The sequence below is a fragment of the Mustela erminea genome, chromosome 1 (genome assembly GCF_009829155.1).
Source record: "Mustela erminea isolate mMusErm1 chromosome 1, mMusErm1.Pri, whole genome shotgun sequence".
NCBI classification, from domain to species: domain Eukaryota; kingdom Metazoa; phylum Chordata; class Mammalia; order Carnivora; family Mustelidae; genus Mustela; species Mustela erminea.
In genome coordinates, this window is record NC_045614.1 from 159,535,811 (window position 1) to 159,553,402 (window position 17,592).

Consider the following 17,592-nt stretch of genomic DNA (forward strand, 5'->3'; position numbering starts at 1 on the left):
ATATTGCTTTCTGGAGAAAGGTTTGAGAAGATGAACAAGATGAGGAGTAGGGACCTATTGAAAACCCAAGTCCCCCCAGTGACCTGAATGCAGACTGTAGGCTGGTGATCAGATGGTCAATTATGTGTTTGTCAAAACATAGTGGGCTGCATTCCAGACTGCCAGCTTTGGAAGCCCAGCTTCTGCCAACCAAATGTCATTTGGGAACATGCAACACTGGGCACTGTGAAGGAGTTTGAAATAGACCATGCCACAGCCAACCTACTGCCAGTCTTATAGCACCAATATGGCATGCACAGCCGGGCCCCATGTTTCAGAGCTCAGGAATTCACTGTACTAAATTCAAGAGGTCAGATGGGTTCATGTTTTCAAAGCCCCCGTTCTCTGCTTTGAACATTGTGACTTGCTCCTCAGTGATTTCCAAGTGATTTTTCTAGTCATATCTCTGTGGAAACCACCCTTTTTGTGATGGTTATGAGAGCCTTGTAGAAGTCCCAAAGGAAAGAAAAAAAAATAATAAACTCCCTCTGACAATGACTGTGATTCCTACAGAGGGATTCCAACTCTTAGGAAATTACATTAAAGGTGCATAGCTTTTAAAATATCAGGAACCACCTTGGCAACTTATAAAAAGCAGAAGGGCTTTGCCTATTTTATAAAGTGATTTGCATATACCTGCATAAATAATGTCCCCACCTGTACTTTTATGCATTTAGGTTGAATAAATTAAATTCAGTGATCTTTAAAATATTCACTGTCTTTCATTGCTCAGATACCATTTTCAGGACCCTTCCTTCTAATTTTTTTTTCCTGTGGTAGTAGTGGCTATTTTTTTCAATCTTTTGACTAATTCAGAGAATCAAAACACTCTGCAGACCAGCCTACCACACCTAAGAGCATTACCTCCCTCTGCTTGCATTTCTCTTAGCCTTTCTGCCTATCAGACCATGCATTCCATATGCTTTTTATAAAGGAAAATGGGGGAGTACATTACCAGGATGAAAACTCAGCACATAATAGGATTAAGCTTCACTACCTGTGTGTATCCAGACTGTGCTCATACACAGCTCAGGGACATACTCACAGTAACGTTTTTTGTTGTTTTCGTTTCCCCCTTTGGCCACTGCCACCACCCCTTTAGAAACCATCTAGCCACTAAACTATATTAATTGTAACTTGATCCTTCAAATCACAACCTGGTCAGTGGACCAGCCTCAAGTACAACCATCCCATAAGATATTATTAAACACTTACCACACAAAAAGATTTGTGTTTAGTAAGGAACTAAAACATAAATCTAGGACATTGCCCTTGCCTGCTCTTAAGGAACTCAAAATTGGATTAGGAAAAGAAGTTATAACTGTTGAGTATTCCGTATACATATGAGACAATAAGTGACAATTCCAAAAGGAATTATACAGTCCAGTAGGTACTATAGGATTTCATTCATGAAAGAGGACCTTGAGGGCTGGAAAGCTTCATGTGAAATGTGATTTAGCTGGGGCTTGAAAAATGGCTGGAATATAAAAGAAGGTGAACACCAAAAGAATGATATCCCAAGCAAAAGCATAAATCTCAGTGTTAGAAACTTTCAGGGAGTCCAGCAAATGGCACTGCGTTTTCCCACTCATGTTCTAAACCCATTGAAAAATAAGTCAAAAGAACTGATAGCTGGGGAATAAGAATTTACTACGGAGTGAGATGAAAATGAGGACCATAGCCAAGAGGCCAAACAAGGTACTCATCTAAGGAGACGTACCTGGGGTAACCTGTAGTCGTAGAATTATTGGAGATCTAAACTAAGGGTTCCTTTTCAGACTCTTAGAGTTACCTGAATCAAAACCCAAGGGAACAGACGAGAAATTGAGATAATGGACTAAAACCTCATTGGGAAAAAAATACAAAAACTCTTATCTTTAGTTAAACTAATAATCACAATAAGAAATAGCATGTGTTGAGTGCTTGTTTTGCTTCAGGCACTGGAAAAAAATACTTTTAACAGCTACCTGGTTTAACCTTTAAAACTACTCCTATTTCCATCCACATCATCGCAAATGGCAAGATTTCATTTCTTTTGATGGCTGCATAGTACTCCATTGTGTATATATACATCTTAAAAAAAAAAAAAAACTCCTCCTATTAAGGAGATGCTGTTGTAATCCTAATTTTGAAGATGAAACAGAGATTGAGCATGTTTGAGTAATTTTTTCAAGGATGCCTAGTATGTAATATGGAACTTGAAACCAAAACTATCTGTCTTAAAAGCCTTGACCAAATATCATCAAACACTAAACGAATGTCTATAAATGCGGAAGATATAATGACAACCAAAACAGACATGGTCTCTGCCCTATTCAACTTACAACCTGGGGGATGGAAGACATATTAATCAAATGGACACACAAAAGAACTTATAATTACAAACTGTACTTGCTGCCATGAATAAAAGTTCCAGGAACTCTAGGAGCAAATTTAAGAGGGGGATTTAAGTGAGTCTACGAGTTCATGAGGAGTTTCCCTGGAAAGTGATATTTGAGCTAACATGTGAAGATGAAAAACAAATGAGATTAGGTGGTGGTAGAGGTTTCTTAGCAAGGGATGCAGCATAGATGAAGGCATCAAATATAGTTGGGTGGAGAGAATTTAGTGAAGAACAGCCCAGATAAAGGTTGAAAAGATAGATGATGATATCAGGATCTTTGCAGGTCATATTAAAGACCTTCCTAAGGACAATGGGAAAGCAAACTTAAGGAATGTAACATGATCAGTTTTGTATTCTAAAAAGATCATGCTACTCTTGCACATTTATTGCAGACAGATGGAAACATATCTGCACAAAAACCTGTACACCAATGTTTATAACAGCCTTTTTCGTAATATCCCCACACTGGAAATTACCTTCAATGAGTGAGTGGTTAAACAAACTGTGGTATATCCATACCATGGAATACTTCTCAGCATTAAAGAGTAACACTTGGCACAAAAAATTTGGATTAATCACAAAGGTATTATGCTGAGTGAAAAATGCCAATCTCTCAAGATTACATATTCTGTTTATATGGCATTCTTGAAATAACAAAACTATAAAGATGAAGAACAAATTAGTGGCTAACAAAAGTTAAGGAGCAGGGGAAAGATGGAGCTGCCTATGGCTATCAAGGGTAGCACCAGATAACCTTATGATGGCGCTATTCTGTATCTTGACTGTGGTAGTGCTCATGCAAATCTATGTAGGTGATACAGTTGTGTAGAACTAAATATACACATGCACACACACACAAGTGCATATAAAACTGGTGAAATCTGAATAAGGTGGATGGATTGTACCATTGTAAAAAACAAGGCCAATTTCCTGATTGTGATATTCTACTATGGTTATATAAGATATTACCACTAGGTGAAACTGGGTAAAGGGTATACAGAGATCTCTCTGTGTTACCTCTTAGAACTGCATGCTAATCTGCAATAATCTTAAAATTAAAAGTTAAAAACAAAAAAGATCAAGCTACTCCATTGCGGTGAATGGTTTTGCAGGAACAAAAGTAAGGAAGCCCTTGTAGCATAGCTTATAAGGACTAGGCTAATGACTGGGAATGGAAGAAAAATAATGGAAAAGAGAGATAATACAGAACCAAGATATACAGGATATTCTCATGGATTGGATGTGGGAGATGGAGGAGAGAGAAACAGCAACTGTGACTACTGGTTTTATGCTCATAAAACTGTTTGGAGTTTGGTGCCATTCACAGTTGTATGAAATACCAAAGGACAGTGGGAATTGAGGGAAGATTACAAGCTCTATTTCTGAGATGTCTAGTGTGAGGTGTTTTTGGTAAGATAAGTGAGCATATTGACTAGGCAGTTGAATATATACAACTGGAAATCAGAAGTAGAGTGAAGGCAAGTGAGGCTTTTGGCATGGAACATCCTGCCCAAGCACGGGAGTAGATTTAGGAGAAGGCCCAAACCGAGACTTGAGGAACTTTTACTATTTAATCATATAGGAGCAAAAACTGAGGCTATGAGAAATAGCCTCAGAAGGACCAGCTAAGGAGGTAGGAGGAAAACCAGAAAACACTGGCACAGTGTCCAAGAGAAGAGAGTGTTTTGAAGAGGGTGGTCAGTAGTGAGACATGCTGTTGAGAAGTCAGGTCAGTCAGGGACTGAAAAAATGCATTTGATATATTAATGTGAAGGTTGCTGACTTTGGCAAAAGCTGTTTTGTTGAAGTGGTAGAAGCAATAACCTGTTTGTAATATTATGGGGAAAGAGTGAGAGGTGAAGAAATAGAGACCACAAGTATGGATAACTCTTAGAAGTTTTGCTTCTAGTACTCTACTTTACTAATCCAGAGAGTGGTTTTCCAGATGATAGCTCCTAGGGGGCAGGGTCCTGCTAAAAATAAGCGAGGTGGAGATTTGAAGGAAGTAGAAGTTCAAAATAGTTCTTGTGACAAATGGGATATAGCAAGTTGACCAGACAGTCTCCTTGGCAGTGTGGAAGCCCTAGGTGAACCTGGTGGTTTATTGTTGATACCCATTTGCCTTGGGGTGATTTTTTCCAGCAGCTCAGTGACCAAGCTGGAAACTCAGAAGAGATGTGTGTTTGAGTTCAAATTAAAATGGGGTTTTACCTAGTATGTGTGAAAAGACATTAGGGGTTTTAGTTTCTTTTTTCTTTTTTCTTCTTTTTCCTAGATGAGGCTAATATAGAAGGCAGTAAAAAAGGCTCATTTCAATTCTCCAGGTAGCTAGTGAGCATTTACATTACACCAAGCACTGTGTTGCATACAGAAAAAACAGAGGTGAGAAAGGTACCATCCCTGTCCTCAAGTAGCTCATAGTAACAGGAAGTTTGAAGGTTGCCATTTGGTCCAAAAGGCCAGGAACATGTGGTTAGATAACTTTTGTCAAAAGACACAGAAACCCATGTTGATCTTTCTTTCTTCTGCCACCTCCTTCCTCCCATGCTGGCATTACCTAGTTACTTTCTTGCTTTCTGAAAAAATATCTACTGCCTGCCTTATTGCCAAGCCTCCAACATGCATCATATACACTTAAGTGACAATTCTGACTACTCCCATCATCATTTTGCTAAAATGTGATCATTTAGGAACAATTAAATGTTCTACTTGAAGTGTGGTGTTAGTACTGTATGAATTTTCTCTAAATTTTAAGAGCTGGCATCTAAGAAGGGCTACGTACTTAAAAGAGGGAGGGAGAGAAAAAGAGTGCGTAGATAAGTGGAGGAAGGAAAGGAAGAAGAAAGAGGTAAAGTAGCAAAGGAAAGGAAAAGAAAACTAACTACAGAAGATCTTATGTAGCAACCTATCTTTATTTTTAAAAGAATAATTGAGCCTCCATTCCCAGTAGTGACCTACACCATCAACCTCCCAAAACAACTTCCAGACATGGGGACATACCAGAATACTGTAGAATAATTAAATTCCACCATCTGGCAACATAAGAAGAAAACCTAACGAACGTGGAAATTCCTAATTTCTAGTAGAAGTAGGATTCCTTACTCGGGTTTATTCTAAGCATTAAGAAATGGTAACAGAAATAGGTGGCAGTAATGGTAGCTTTCCTTTATTTGAACACATTCCATTCTGCTAGATTCCTTTAGGAAATGACATTAGGGCCATTTGACTCAAAACTAAATTGCAGATACATCTGGGGTAGGATTTGGCAGCTGTTGAGCAAAGCAGCTGTATTTTTTTAATATTTACTTCTTTCATGACTCTATAATTCACACATAATATCAAATATTAAGAAACTATAGAGTACAGAGAAAACATCTATAATGTCACTATACAGAAACAACTACTATTAATAATTTTTTAGATCACCTTCTAGTCTCTTCTCTGGATTTTCACAGAATTGGGCATACATTGTATGTACAGAGTTGCAACATATTTTTAAATTAAATATTATATAAGTGCTTCCTGGTATAATTACAAACTCTCTTTTTAAGTGCCACTATACTATCTAAATAATTGTTATCAGCTATATAACCCCATAGAATTTACCGAACTGTGCCTTCTATATAGATATTGGGATTATTTCCAGAATTTCAGTTTTAAAGTCCTATAAGGCAGGAACTATAATTGTCCAGCCTGGACATGCAGTTGTCCAGCCTGGAGGAAAGTTGAAGCAGGCAGTGATGTCACCCATCAGGAAAATGGTCAGGCAGGAATGTCATCCAATTAAGAGTGTTACTAATTGCTAATGACGAAACTCATATTTGAATTTTTAAGTAGCTGTTGCAAGGTTTATCTAAGCTCTTTTTCCTCCAAAGTAAAAGTCCTGGCTTTGATTTCTAAAGAGCATACACATAGTTTTGTTTGAATTTATTACAATGATGATATAAAAAGAACATAAAATCCATTCAAAATCTCACCTCCCAGAGAGAACCACTAGTAACGCTTTGGGAAATATATCTCCACACTTTTCTATTCATCTGTCTCTTTTTCTTTTTCTTTCTCTTTGTCTTTCTCTTTCCTAAATGGAAGGAAGAGTTGCTTGTTTCCTGGTAATCTGCTTTTTTACTCAAAATTCTAATAGTCATTTTCGATTCCATAAATCTAGATCTACATTATCTTTTTGATAGCTACATTGCTCTTTAGTTTATGGGTAATTTATTGAGTCAGTCACTTATTTATGGTCATTTAGGATTTTTGGACTTTTTTTCTAGCTAAACAATGCTGCAATAACTATCTTCATACACATATACATTTTTTAAATGTAGTTTCCTGATTAGCTCTTTAGGATAAATTTCTAGTAATGGAACTGTCAAAGTAAAATTTATCTATTGCTAAACTGTCTCCAGTAAACATATTTCAGATTATACCCCCACCAATGAAAAAAGAGATTGCCCATTTCCCTAAATCTTGTAAATGCCAATTTTTGTAATTTTGTAAATGCCAGTTTTTATAATTTTGTGTATAAGTGAATATTTTCATGCTGGGAAATGGGATGCTTTTTCCAAGCATAATACCAAAGTCTAAAATCTTTTAATTAATTAATTAATTAATCATATATTTTTTAGGGAGGGAAAGAGGAAAGGCAGAAAGAGAGGGAGAGAGTGAATCTTAAGCAGGCTGCACGCCCAGCATAGAACCCCATGCAGGGCTAGATCTCACAACCCTAAGATCATAGCCCAAAATAAAGAGTTAGATGCTGGGGTGCCTGGGTGGCTCATGACTTAAAGCCTCTGCCTTCAGCTCAGGTCATGATCCCAGGGTCCTGGGACTGAGCCCCATGTCAGGCTCTCTGCTCAGCAGGGAGCCTGCTCCCCCCTCTCGTTCTGCTTACCTCTCTGCCTACTTGTGATCTCTGTCTGTCAAATAAATAAATAAAATCTTTAAAAAAAAAAAAAAAAAAGAGTCAGATGCTTAACTGACTGAGCCACCCAGGTGCCCCAAAGTCTAAAATCTTAAAGAAAATATATTAAATTTTATTATGTGAAAATAAAAGTCACTGTGGTAGAAAAAAAATTTCTTTAACTGGGAAAAATATTGTGACATATCCCTAATATTTTAAGAGTGGCTATAAATCAACAATGAAAAGGTGAATGACAGAATAGAGATTTCGAAGGGCAAACGAGCGGTCTAACACATGTTTAACTGCTTAGTCTCTTTCTTTCCTGCAAAGATAGTGCTCCCTAAAGTCCTATGAGGGCACCTCCACTGCGGTTTGCTCTGCCCTGGTGGCATCACCCACCCTCCCTACCCCCCCTGGGAAATACAGTGGAGAGCAAAGCACCAGTCAGAGGACCTGAGAATCTCTGGGCGGGGGACAGTTAGTACTTCCCTTGATTACATATATTTATGTTTATTTGGCATCACCATCCCCCCAAAGAGGCAAGCTAATTGTTCACTCACATGAGTGTAAAAATGATCATCTGAGCTCTGCCATTAGACTCCAAAATCAGTAAATTATCGGGAAGGGAAAAATACACACTGGCAACATTGCCTGATCCATGTCTCCAGGGCAGGATTGACACTATTCTTCTACCAGATGTAGATAGAGATTTCTGGATGTTCTCATAAATAAAGTGCTAGAGGCCATGTCATCCATGTCCTCCACCTTTCCCTCTCTCTTTCTGAGTCCTGTGTGTATTACTACATACTTAATGACATGGACTATTTTTCAGCAACTCCAGGGAAAATGAAAGATGCTGGAGAGGCAGAAATGCCACACTGACAGCATCAGCCCCTGCCTCCACAGTACAAACTGTGACAGGGCGCCTTCCCTGTGTTTTGGGATAGGGAGCGTCTGGGTTGTTGGAGTGAGTTCCCCGAGCCTTTCAGAGGAGCAGGAGTTGTGCAAAGCTGTTCTGAGTGGTAACTGGAGCATTCTTTCAGCACGAGAAGTTCACTTGCAGATGATCAGGGATGGCATGTGTTCCAGAGCATTCTTTGTCTTCGGCAAAAAAAAAGCTGTGTACAAGAAAGTTGCGTGTGCCTTACCTCCTCAAACCATGTCCAGAAAGAAAGAAGGGAGGCCAAACATGATAAAGATTATATGGAAGCCCCGTTACGCCAGCCACAAACTGAGGCAAGTGGTGGGAACCAGGGCTAGTCAGCAGCTTGTTCTCTACCTGAAGTGGGAGGATGTGGTTAAGAGCCAGGTATCAGTGGTGCCTGGTGCTGTTAGAGGCCACCAGCTGGCTCAATGGACCCAGGGCTCAGAGGAATGAATGTCTGGCTTTCTTGTGCTCTTACAAAACTTCACCTTGGAAAATTTCACTTATACACCTGCCTCTATAACATAGCTTACACTTGGAGGCCATATGGGGGCACAGTAACGATGATTAACATTGAGTGCTATTAAATACCATTATGAGTATCCCTCTTACTCTTTATCACCCTTCTCTTTTCCTCCCCAAACATCATGGTTGCTGACTCAGAGCTGGGGAGGGATATATACATATGTAACATATAGAGATGGTACCTACACATCCTGCTTGTTCAAAGAAGCTTTCTGCTAGGGCACTTGCAGAGGTGTCTTGTGCAAGAGATCTCTGTGGTGATAAAATTAAGTTTTTTTTTTTAATGCATTCTTTCTCTAGTCTCTCTGCAATTCTTCATCTCTCCTAGTGTGGGGATACTAGACAAATCAGGTTAACTTCATTATCCCAGAGAATCATTTCCAGGTATTTATTTAGAATGGGCCACCTTACCCCTAACGCTTTGGTAGGCTAAAATGGATTCCACCTTTAGTTCCTCCTTGTGAATTTCTAGGCTTTGGGTCTGTGGAAAATAATTATCACCTCTAATTTAAAATTAATCCTGTATTTTGGGTAGGAGAAGTATATGTCTCATGACAGAATTTGAGTAAAAGTTACACCTAAATCCTTTAATAATGTCCTTTGGTCTGGTCTTCACAAGCAAGTCAAGGATGCATAAGAGAAGTAATAGAAATCTCCAGTTAAAAGTCCTCTTCTGAGGATGAGTGGGGTGAGGCAGTTGGTTAGGCATCTGACTTTTGGTTTTGATGCAGGTCGTGATCTCAGGGTCATGGGATTGAGCCCCACATAGGACTCCACACTCAGCTCAGAGTATGTTTAAGTTTCTCTCTCTCTCTCTCTCTCTCTCCCTCCGTCTGCCCTCCCCTCCCCCCAAATAAATAAATGAATTCAAAAAAATTCCTCTCCTGGGATTTGTTTCCCTTTCTTCTTTCCATCATCCCAAGGCTTGAATAGTGTCCACTACATTGGTTCTTCACTAAGAGCTTTCACATACTCCTCTAACCAGTTTTCTAACAGTACATTTCAGTACACATTAGAAAGAATCTTAATACTCTTACTTTTCCCAAAATGCATGAAGTATCTGTTAACAGGATGTCTGCATACTGTCTATGTTTCTGTGAATGAAGAATCAATTTCTTCATCATCTTATTACCCCCAGCCATTAACATCACTCATCTAGAATAGGGTCAGAGAACTGCCACCTCGTAGCAGGCTGTGTGTTTACCACTCTGCACTAGCTCTGTAATGTACCTAGGGAAAGGGTTTCTGAAATACACACTAACATCCAGAAAACTTACTTAAGAGATCTGAATCTTGGTGCAGGAATTCGAGAGAAATCTTCTTGGCCACTGTTATTTGGAATTTTTCCCTTTTACCCAAACAACAAGGAACTACAGCCAAAATACTTAGAAGAATTCCTTTTGAGCCATTTTGGTGTTGGGTTCTGGTTTGTTCCTTCTTAGAAAATGGGGGAATTACATTTAAATTCCTGATAAATGTTTTTACCTAATAAGAAACGAATGTGTAATTTTTGACTGCTGTAATAAAATCATCTTTCATGAAGTGCAGCATCTAACAATCATCTCTACTCTTGGATGACCAAGAGATGACAGGATGAAGGTCTTCTTTATATAGGAGACAAAGAGGGAAGCTCCCCCAAAAATGCAAACTTCAAAACAGGAAAGGATGCAACTAGAAACCAGAAAAACAACAGAGCACACTGTGTGCACATTAACAGCACCAGCAACCCTAAAATGAATTGGGCTTTAGTTAAAGTGAAATAAAAACATACACTCTAGATATTCATCCATTTCAAGGACTGTGCAGAGTTAGGTTTATTCTCCATTCTTAGCAAAATTCTTTTTGTAAAAATAACTTGATCTAAGAAGAAAGATTTCCCCACACCACAGTCAGATTATTTCACAGGAACAGTACACCCATTGGCAGACTGCACTGACTTATGGACCAGCCTGGGGATCCAGGGAAAATAGACTGAGTGACCCAGAGGGACACAGTCAGGGCCAGCTGTGGACAGGAGTCTTTGCCATCTTCCAAAACTTACCCCGAATCAGCCATTTATTTCCTTTCCCAACAACAGGCATTGGAAAACTTAAAAGATCAAAGTGCCTTTTAAGGTCTGAGCTCTTGATGTATTTATACAGAGATTATTTCTAGGTCAGCTGCAACTACCTTCTTCTGTGGCTCAGGACCTCAAAGCAGTCCCATACAGGAACACAGGCGCACGCATACACACGTGCACACCCTGTCTCTGATAGGAGCTTTTCTCCTGCTTATTAGATGCATTACAAATTTGCTTTTAATGGGGCCTCTCTGCATTCCAACAGAAATATTTCTGGATCTCTCCTGACTCCCACAACATTTGCTGGGTGCACATTTAATATGTTTTAGCTTTACTGCCTAAAGATGGAATCAGGGACATCTACCTGCACATGACAGTGCTTTGGCTCTTGCAGTTGCAGAACTTAATGTATGTATCAGTAATGAAAATCTTAATTAAGAAAGCTGCATCATTGTCCATGAACACTCATTTTTCTCCCCCTGCAAAGCCCTTTGTGTATTGCAGTATATACCTGGTCCAGACAGACAGAGCCCTCGAAGAGCTTGTCTGGCAGATCTTCTCTTGATTATTAACAGCCAGCAAATGACAAAGTCTCACTCTCCTTTTGTCTTGAAGCTGAGGCTTGGAACGGCAGAGCACACAATGTACTGTAGGGTTTGTTTGTGTTTTTTTAAACTTGCTTTTATTACGTTGGTGGGTTTAAAAATCCGACAGTGTTGATCAAAACTAATTTAGGTAACTTAGAGTTGCCAAAACACTAGCAGATGCATATTTACACATATACTCTCAGAGAAATGTAGTTTTCCATATAGAAACAATGCACAAACATAAGAAAGGACAATTTTAAGCTGTCTGCCCGTGTTTCTGGTGCCTTTGGCCTCCAGTGCTTGAAGCCTGCCATATCCCTACTTCTGTGACCTTAGCAGTTACTTCTTTGCCTGTGCCAGTGTGCATGTGCCAATGTGTCATGTGTGGAGACAGTAAGAAGCTTCGGAAAATGAAATAACTTGAGGGAGACAACTAACGAAACCCATAAAAAAATTGAAAGAACTATAAAGAAGGTCTTTTGAAAAGGTGGCCTATAATTATGTCTATGAACCCATGTCCAATTATAATACTTTAATAATGCCCAAATCATAACTTCCAAAACATAAAGTTAATTTATTTAAAATTCTCTTAAAAGAGGCGCCTAGGTGGTGCAGTCAGATGAGCATCCAACTCTGTTTCCACTCAGGCCCTGTACTCAAGTTCATGGAATCAAGCCCCACGTTGGACTCTGTACTCAGCATGGAGTCCATTTGTGATTCTCTGCCTCTCTCCCTTTCCCTCTTCCCTGCCTACTCACTCTCTCTCACGCGCACATGCGCACAACGCTCTCAATAAACAAATCTTTAAAAATAAATAAATAAAAATAATTTCCCCTAAAAGCCTCAAAGCATTTCACTCTTCGAAAGTAGCAACTCCTACTATTCATTCCATGACCTTGAACCATGACCTACATCATAAAGAGAGAGACGAATGTGTACTGTTTAGTCTTCTGCATTTTCTAAGTCTCTATAGCATTAACCATTTTCTAGAAAGGCCATGTAAATAATTGAATTGGGCTCTAGCTATATACTTATATATCACTTCTACTGGAACAGGAGGACCTGGCCACCTAAGCAAGATCTAGTAATAAATATTTAGGACCTGTCTTCTTACTGTATTCATACTGTCCTCATCAAGAGGGGAGCAAACACATTGTCTGATGGTACTATGTGATCTGTTTATTTACTCTACTTCTTAGAACTTAACATGCTTTAGGTCATTGATTTTTAGAATCGCTGTAAAGTAGGTAATGGTCAGTTTTCTGCATTTTTGTAGCACAAAAAAGAATTGTATAAGTTTTCTCTGTGTATCATACATGAGGAAGACCTTATGGGAAAGTTGTTTTTGAATATTCTGACATTAAAAACTCATGATTGCACTCAGTATTTTTAATTAAGCTTAAGTATGAAAAGTAAATATAACTAGACTTCTGATTTTATACCAGAACCATAGTAAGAGGTTAGAAGAGATACTACCAGGGCTCTTGGCTGCTAGATAGGAAACACTGTAAACAGGTTGTTTTACTCAGGAAGATTTTCCTTTTCAAGAACCATCTGGCCAACCCTGCCATAAATCCTAAAGCAACCGTTAAAGTAATTGGGCTAGAAATACGTTGCGGGAATGTAGTGTGAGGCCTATAGTTGGCTACCAATAAATGTTTGGAAAATGAATAAATCAATATATTATGAATGAATAAAGGAAAAATGAATTTGTTGGCATTTCAAAGATTAAACTAGAAGATCAGGTACTTTCCTGAATTTTGGAAAGTCCTTGATTAGAAGTTTGATGTGTGCTGAATTTCTAGACCTCGATATTTAACTCTCCAAATAATAATATACTCAATAGAATTATGAAGAATCTTTTAAGGTTTAAAATTTGGGTAGATCAGTTTCTTTCTGCCCCTGAAACACACATACACACACATCTGTATTTCAGTGAGATAGATCTAGATGGATGGATGGATAGATAGGTTATCCATGTATGTGTGTAAACAATCAGTGGATCACAGTGTAAAACCTACAGTAAAAGTGTTTGGAAAAAAAAAATTGGTGGATCAAGATAATACCTTTTCCCATTCAGCAATCTACAATTTGCTTAAAACTGAAGAGTGCCTAGGCCCAGTAAAAATGACAGGAGGCAAGCCTTCTGATGATTTACCCTCATCCCTGCCTTGCTGCTATACCTCAATGTGTTTCTTCATCATTTTTGTGCTTGAAATACCATATGTTGTATCAACTTTGGCCCAGTCAAGAAGCTGAAGAATCAAGCAGGTTTGGGGCCAAGAAGTCTCATGCAACTGAAGTAAAAGGTCTTTCAAAAGCCTACTGACTCTAAAGATGATCTTCAGTTCAAACCTGGCCACTCTTTGCTCTCACACACAAATACATTGACTAGCAGGATTGTAAGTGATCCTGTCAGCAAACGTGTATCAGTGGTCTTCCAGAACGTCGTATTTATGTTAGCGCCCAATGAGACGTTCATAATGCAATGTACATTCTATTATATTTAAAAGCCTATGAGTTCTTTATTTCAAAAGCAAGTACCTTTAAACATAGTAATGGCATTTCTCTATATGCAAACCTCTGTACATAAAAAGGTTTACATTTTAAAACAAACATGTTTTTGAGTTTTATCCAAATTCAAAAAAAGCATCTGAAAAATTTAACAGCTGAAAAACACTTTCTCCTCGCTGGGAAAACTTAAACCTTGCTAGGCTTTATGCAACTTAAAAAAAAAAAAAAAAATCACTTCTGTGCTGAGAACTAGCATGAGAAATCTCAGCATGAAAGGTTGTTGGAATTTTTTTTTTCTTCATAGAGCTAAACCAATCGTTGGTTTTAGAGTGATACCACAATATGCATGTGCTTTGTCAGGAACAAATAATGATCTAATTTCAAGGGCATCCTCACCAAAAATTAGGTGGGGGCGGGGGAGGGGGGATGATAAAGGCTCCTTAAGCAGCAATCCAGTGCCTGAAAGCAAAGGTTGAGAATATCCTTGACCATCAGGGTTCAGAAAGGCTGCTAACCCTGAGCTGGTTGTTACTGTTTGAAAAGCCTGCAGGTATCTGTTTCATTACTGTCTCACGCAGTCCTTACTTAGCCAAGAGGGTCTCACAAGAAGGTGCTGCTCTGCAATGCTGTCCGGGATTTGTTTTCTCTTTGCTCCAGCCCAGCAACAAATGGTCCGGTACCTGCCGTGATGACTGGCATGCCGTTGCTGAGCAGTGTTTCTAGTCAGAACAAATTGTATGTCTGTGTTTCTAGAAAGCTGAACCACTTTCAAGATAGTATGGAATTGGAAACACGCGTGGACGTGTCCATGCAATAGTATGTTTATCCGGGGCACATGTGTTCAGGCCAATTCAGGCAGATAGCAAACAAGAAAACAGAGTGGGCAGTGCAGACATAGGAAGTACAGCTTGTTCAAACACGCGCAGCCCATGCTCCCAAGTGTCTACACATGTAAAAGTGACTTTCCAAAGAAGGCCCGCACTCAAGCACAGTCCTCTTAGCACTCCCCTGGGAATGAAGAACGCGATGTGATTTTTTTTTTTTCCCCCGCAGCATATTGGCTACCTTTAGACTGTGATACTTCAGGTAGTGACTCCAGGGACCAGGGATGGAGAGGAGACGACAGCACACCTCTACTATTCGCAGGGTGATTTTTGAGAGAAACAAGTCCTTCCTTGAAGACAGGCTTCGATATTTCAAGACCTCCTCAGAAAAATTTTTCGGCACCTTCTGTGCTCCAAATTGAGGCAGTTTGTATCATGTTTCAATATAACTGAGTAACAGGCTGGCAAATTCCCTGCTTTCTTATTCACCAAAATCCAAAATAGAACTCACAAAAACTCCCTCTTTCCAACCCCCACCCCACAAAAAACACCCCCACGGCAGCCCCCCAGGGAGGAACAGACCAGTAAAAAACAACCAGTAAATAGAGCCAGCCCTGAAAGACAAATCCCCAGCTGTAAACTGTGGCACTTTGCTCAGTACTGTGAGCTTGCTAGAGCTGGCACATTTTTTATAATACAGATGCAGAAATGTGCTGTCTGAGGCGGAGGGGTGGGAGTAGCCCCTTTAGTGTTTCTTGTCTAGAGTATACTGCACAGAAGTAGCCTCCCCCAACCCAGAATAAAAGACTTAATTTGCCATTAGACTTTATTTTTAAATTACAACCTGTGACTTAATTTCCATCATCTTCGTAGGAAACCACCTTTTGCAGACTTTGACGGCATTTTCAAAATTCAGACTCTCCCTCTCTTTGTCTTACACAGATGTTTACAGATGACATACTTAAGTGAACTGTGTCAACATGGACCATTTGAGAGGTTTTCTAAAGAGCATGTGTATGTGTGTGTTGGGTAGTGAATTGTTTTCTCATGAACGTAAGATAATCAGACCAATGGGAAATCATGGTTCAAAACCAAGATGGACATTAATCTTCCTGGACCGTGAGATTCACGTTCTTGAAAGAGCAGCTAATTTTATGGAGTACCCCTTTTTTCTTCTCTAAAATTATTTTCTAGAATGAAATTTTTAAAACAAATAATACCAATGGAAATGAAAGGAAGGAAAAATGTACTCCTACCACAGATCAGTTAAACTTTCAAAAAATGGGGCCAAAATCTTGTCCCAAATTCAAATCTGGCCTCTAAAGGATATAGATTAGAAACGCTGAGGTCTGTGCAAAAGGGCCCAAGGTCCAAAGGCCATTTCTAATAGCTCAGGGACAAATTCCCGGGGCTCTGAGTTGTGTTTGACAACAGCCCTGCCTATCCCTGTGTCCTTTGGGACAAGTCGATTAATCTTTAAACCTCAATACTCTAAACTATAAAATAACAATAGTAGTAGTAATTCCTTCACACAACCCTTGTGCAGATTAAATGAGATGATCCTTGTGAAGCATTTAGCCCAGGATCCCCTACATAGAACATGCTCCGTGAGGGTAATTCCTCACCCAGCTTATTTTAGCCTGTGCACTTTAGTTATTTCTGCCATGTTTCTCAGTTTATACATGATGATTTTTTTATAACCACCACACATACAATGATGCAACCAACATTTTGTATTTTCAAGGTGATATTCATTACTCACTAACAGCGGACCAGGCACTGCGGAAAGCATTTGATGCACACCATCTCCTATAATGCTTATAGCAGTCTTCTAAGTTACCTTTATTATACCCATTTTGCAGATGAGGGAACTGAACCTGCGAAGGCATTTGCTGCCTGCCGCATGGTTTCATAGCAGAGTCAGACTTTGAACCAGCCTGCTAGTACTAAACTCTAAGAAAATGATTACAAATAAACAGAAATCATTATAAACAAGACGCTTATCATAAAGAAGCATATTTTTTACCTTTTTATTGTAAACATTTCAAACATTTACCCAAGTAGGAAGAATATCATAGTGAACCCTTGTTGAGTTCCTCACTCAGCTTCCACAATTTATCAGAACATAGCAAATCTTGCTAGATAAATCTATATTATAAAACTGGAAATAAACTATATATCTAATTCCAGGGGGCTGGTTAAATGTATTATGACATATCCACTAGATAGAATTTTTTGAGGCATTAAAATGTTGATAAAAAGCTTATAATAACCTGGACTTTTTATGTTACACTTTAATTAAAAGGTGATGTACATAATTTACATATTGTATAATCACAACCACTTATATTAAATAATAGATTGTGGATCTTAGAAATCTGACATTTTTTTAAAATTGTTTTGTCTTACTACTTTCTGACATTTCTGAAATTAGATATCGGGGCATATTTCATTTTTAATGATACCAAAATTATTTCTCCAATATTTAGGAGAATATAGGTGTACTTGTGTGTAAGGAGAGAGATATTTATCTGACTTCACTTTGGAAATCAGCTGATGTAACAGAATATTCCATATAACCAATAAGTAGAAGTTTATCTCCTCTTAGTTATCAAAAGATTTTTTTACTTTATTAAGTTTTGATATATAGTGTCTTAAATTTATGTGCATATCCAGCTTTCTGATCATATGCTTATCATAATTCAAACATTTCTTAACGACTTAGGGTCATCATTTTTTTAATTAATTTACATATTTTATTTATCTATCTTTAGGGTTATCTACTGTTTTGTGTGTCTAAACAACTGCTTTGTGTGTCTACTGGTGCTAAGTATAA

At 38.6% G+C, this 17,592-nt stretch overlaps 1 protein-coding gene and 1 long non-coding RNA gene across 22 annotated transcripts in view; one reads left to right on the forward strand and one right to left on the reverse strand.

The window, feature by feature from the left end:
* Positions 1 to 1,340, reverse strand: part of LOC116600156 — a 49,252-nt gene extending 47,912 nt beyond the window's left edge. Inside the window, exon 1 of the long non-coding RNA XR_004289522.1 lies at positions 1,255 to 1,340. This is a non-coding gene — a long non-coding RNA (uncharacterized LOC116600156). The remainder of the gene's footprint in view (positions 1 to 1,254) is intronic.
* The window catches only part of ZBTB20 (zinc finger and BTB domain containing 20), a 785,951-nt gene that overhangs the window by 625,476 nt on the left and 142,883 nt on the right, over positions 1 to 17,592 (forward strand). The gene's annotated exons all lie outside the window — the stretch shown is intronic.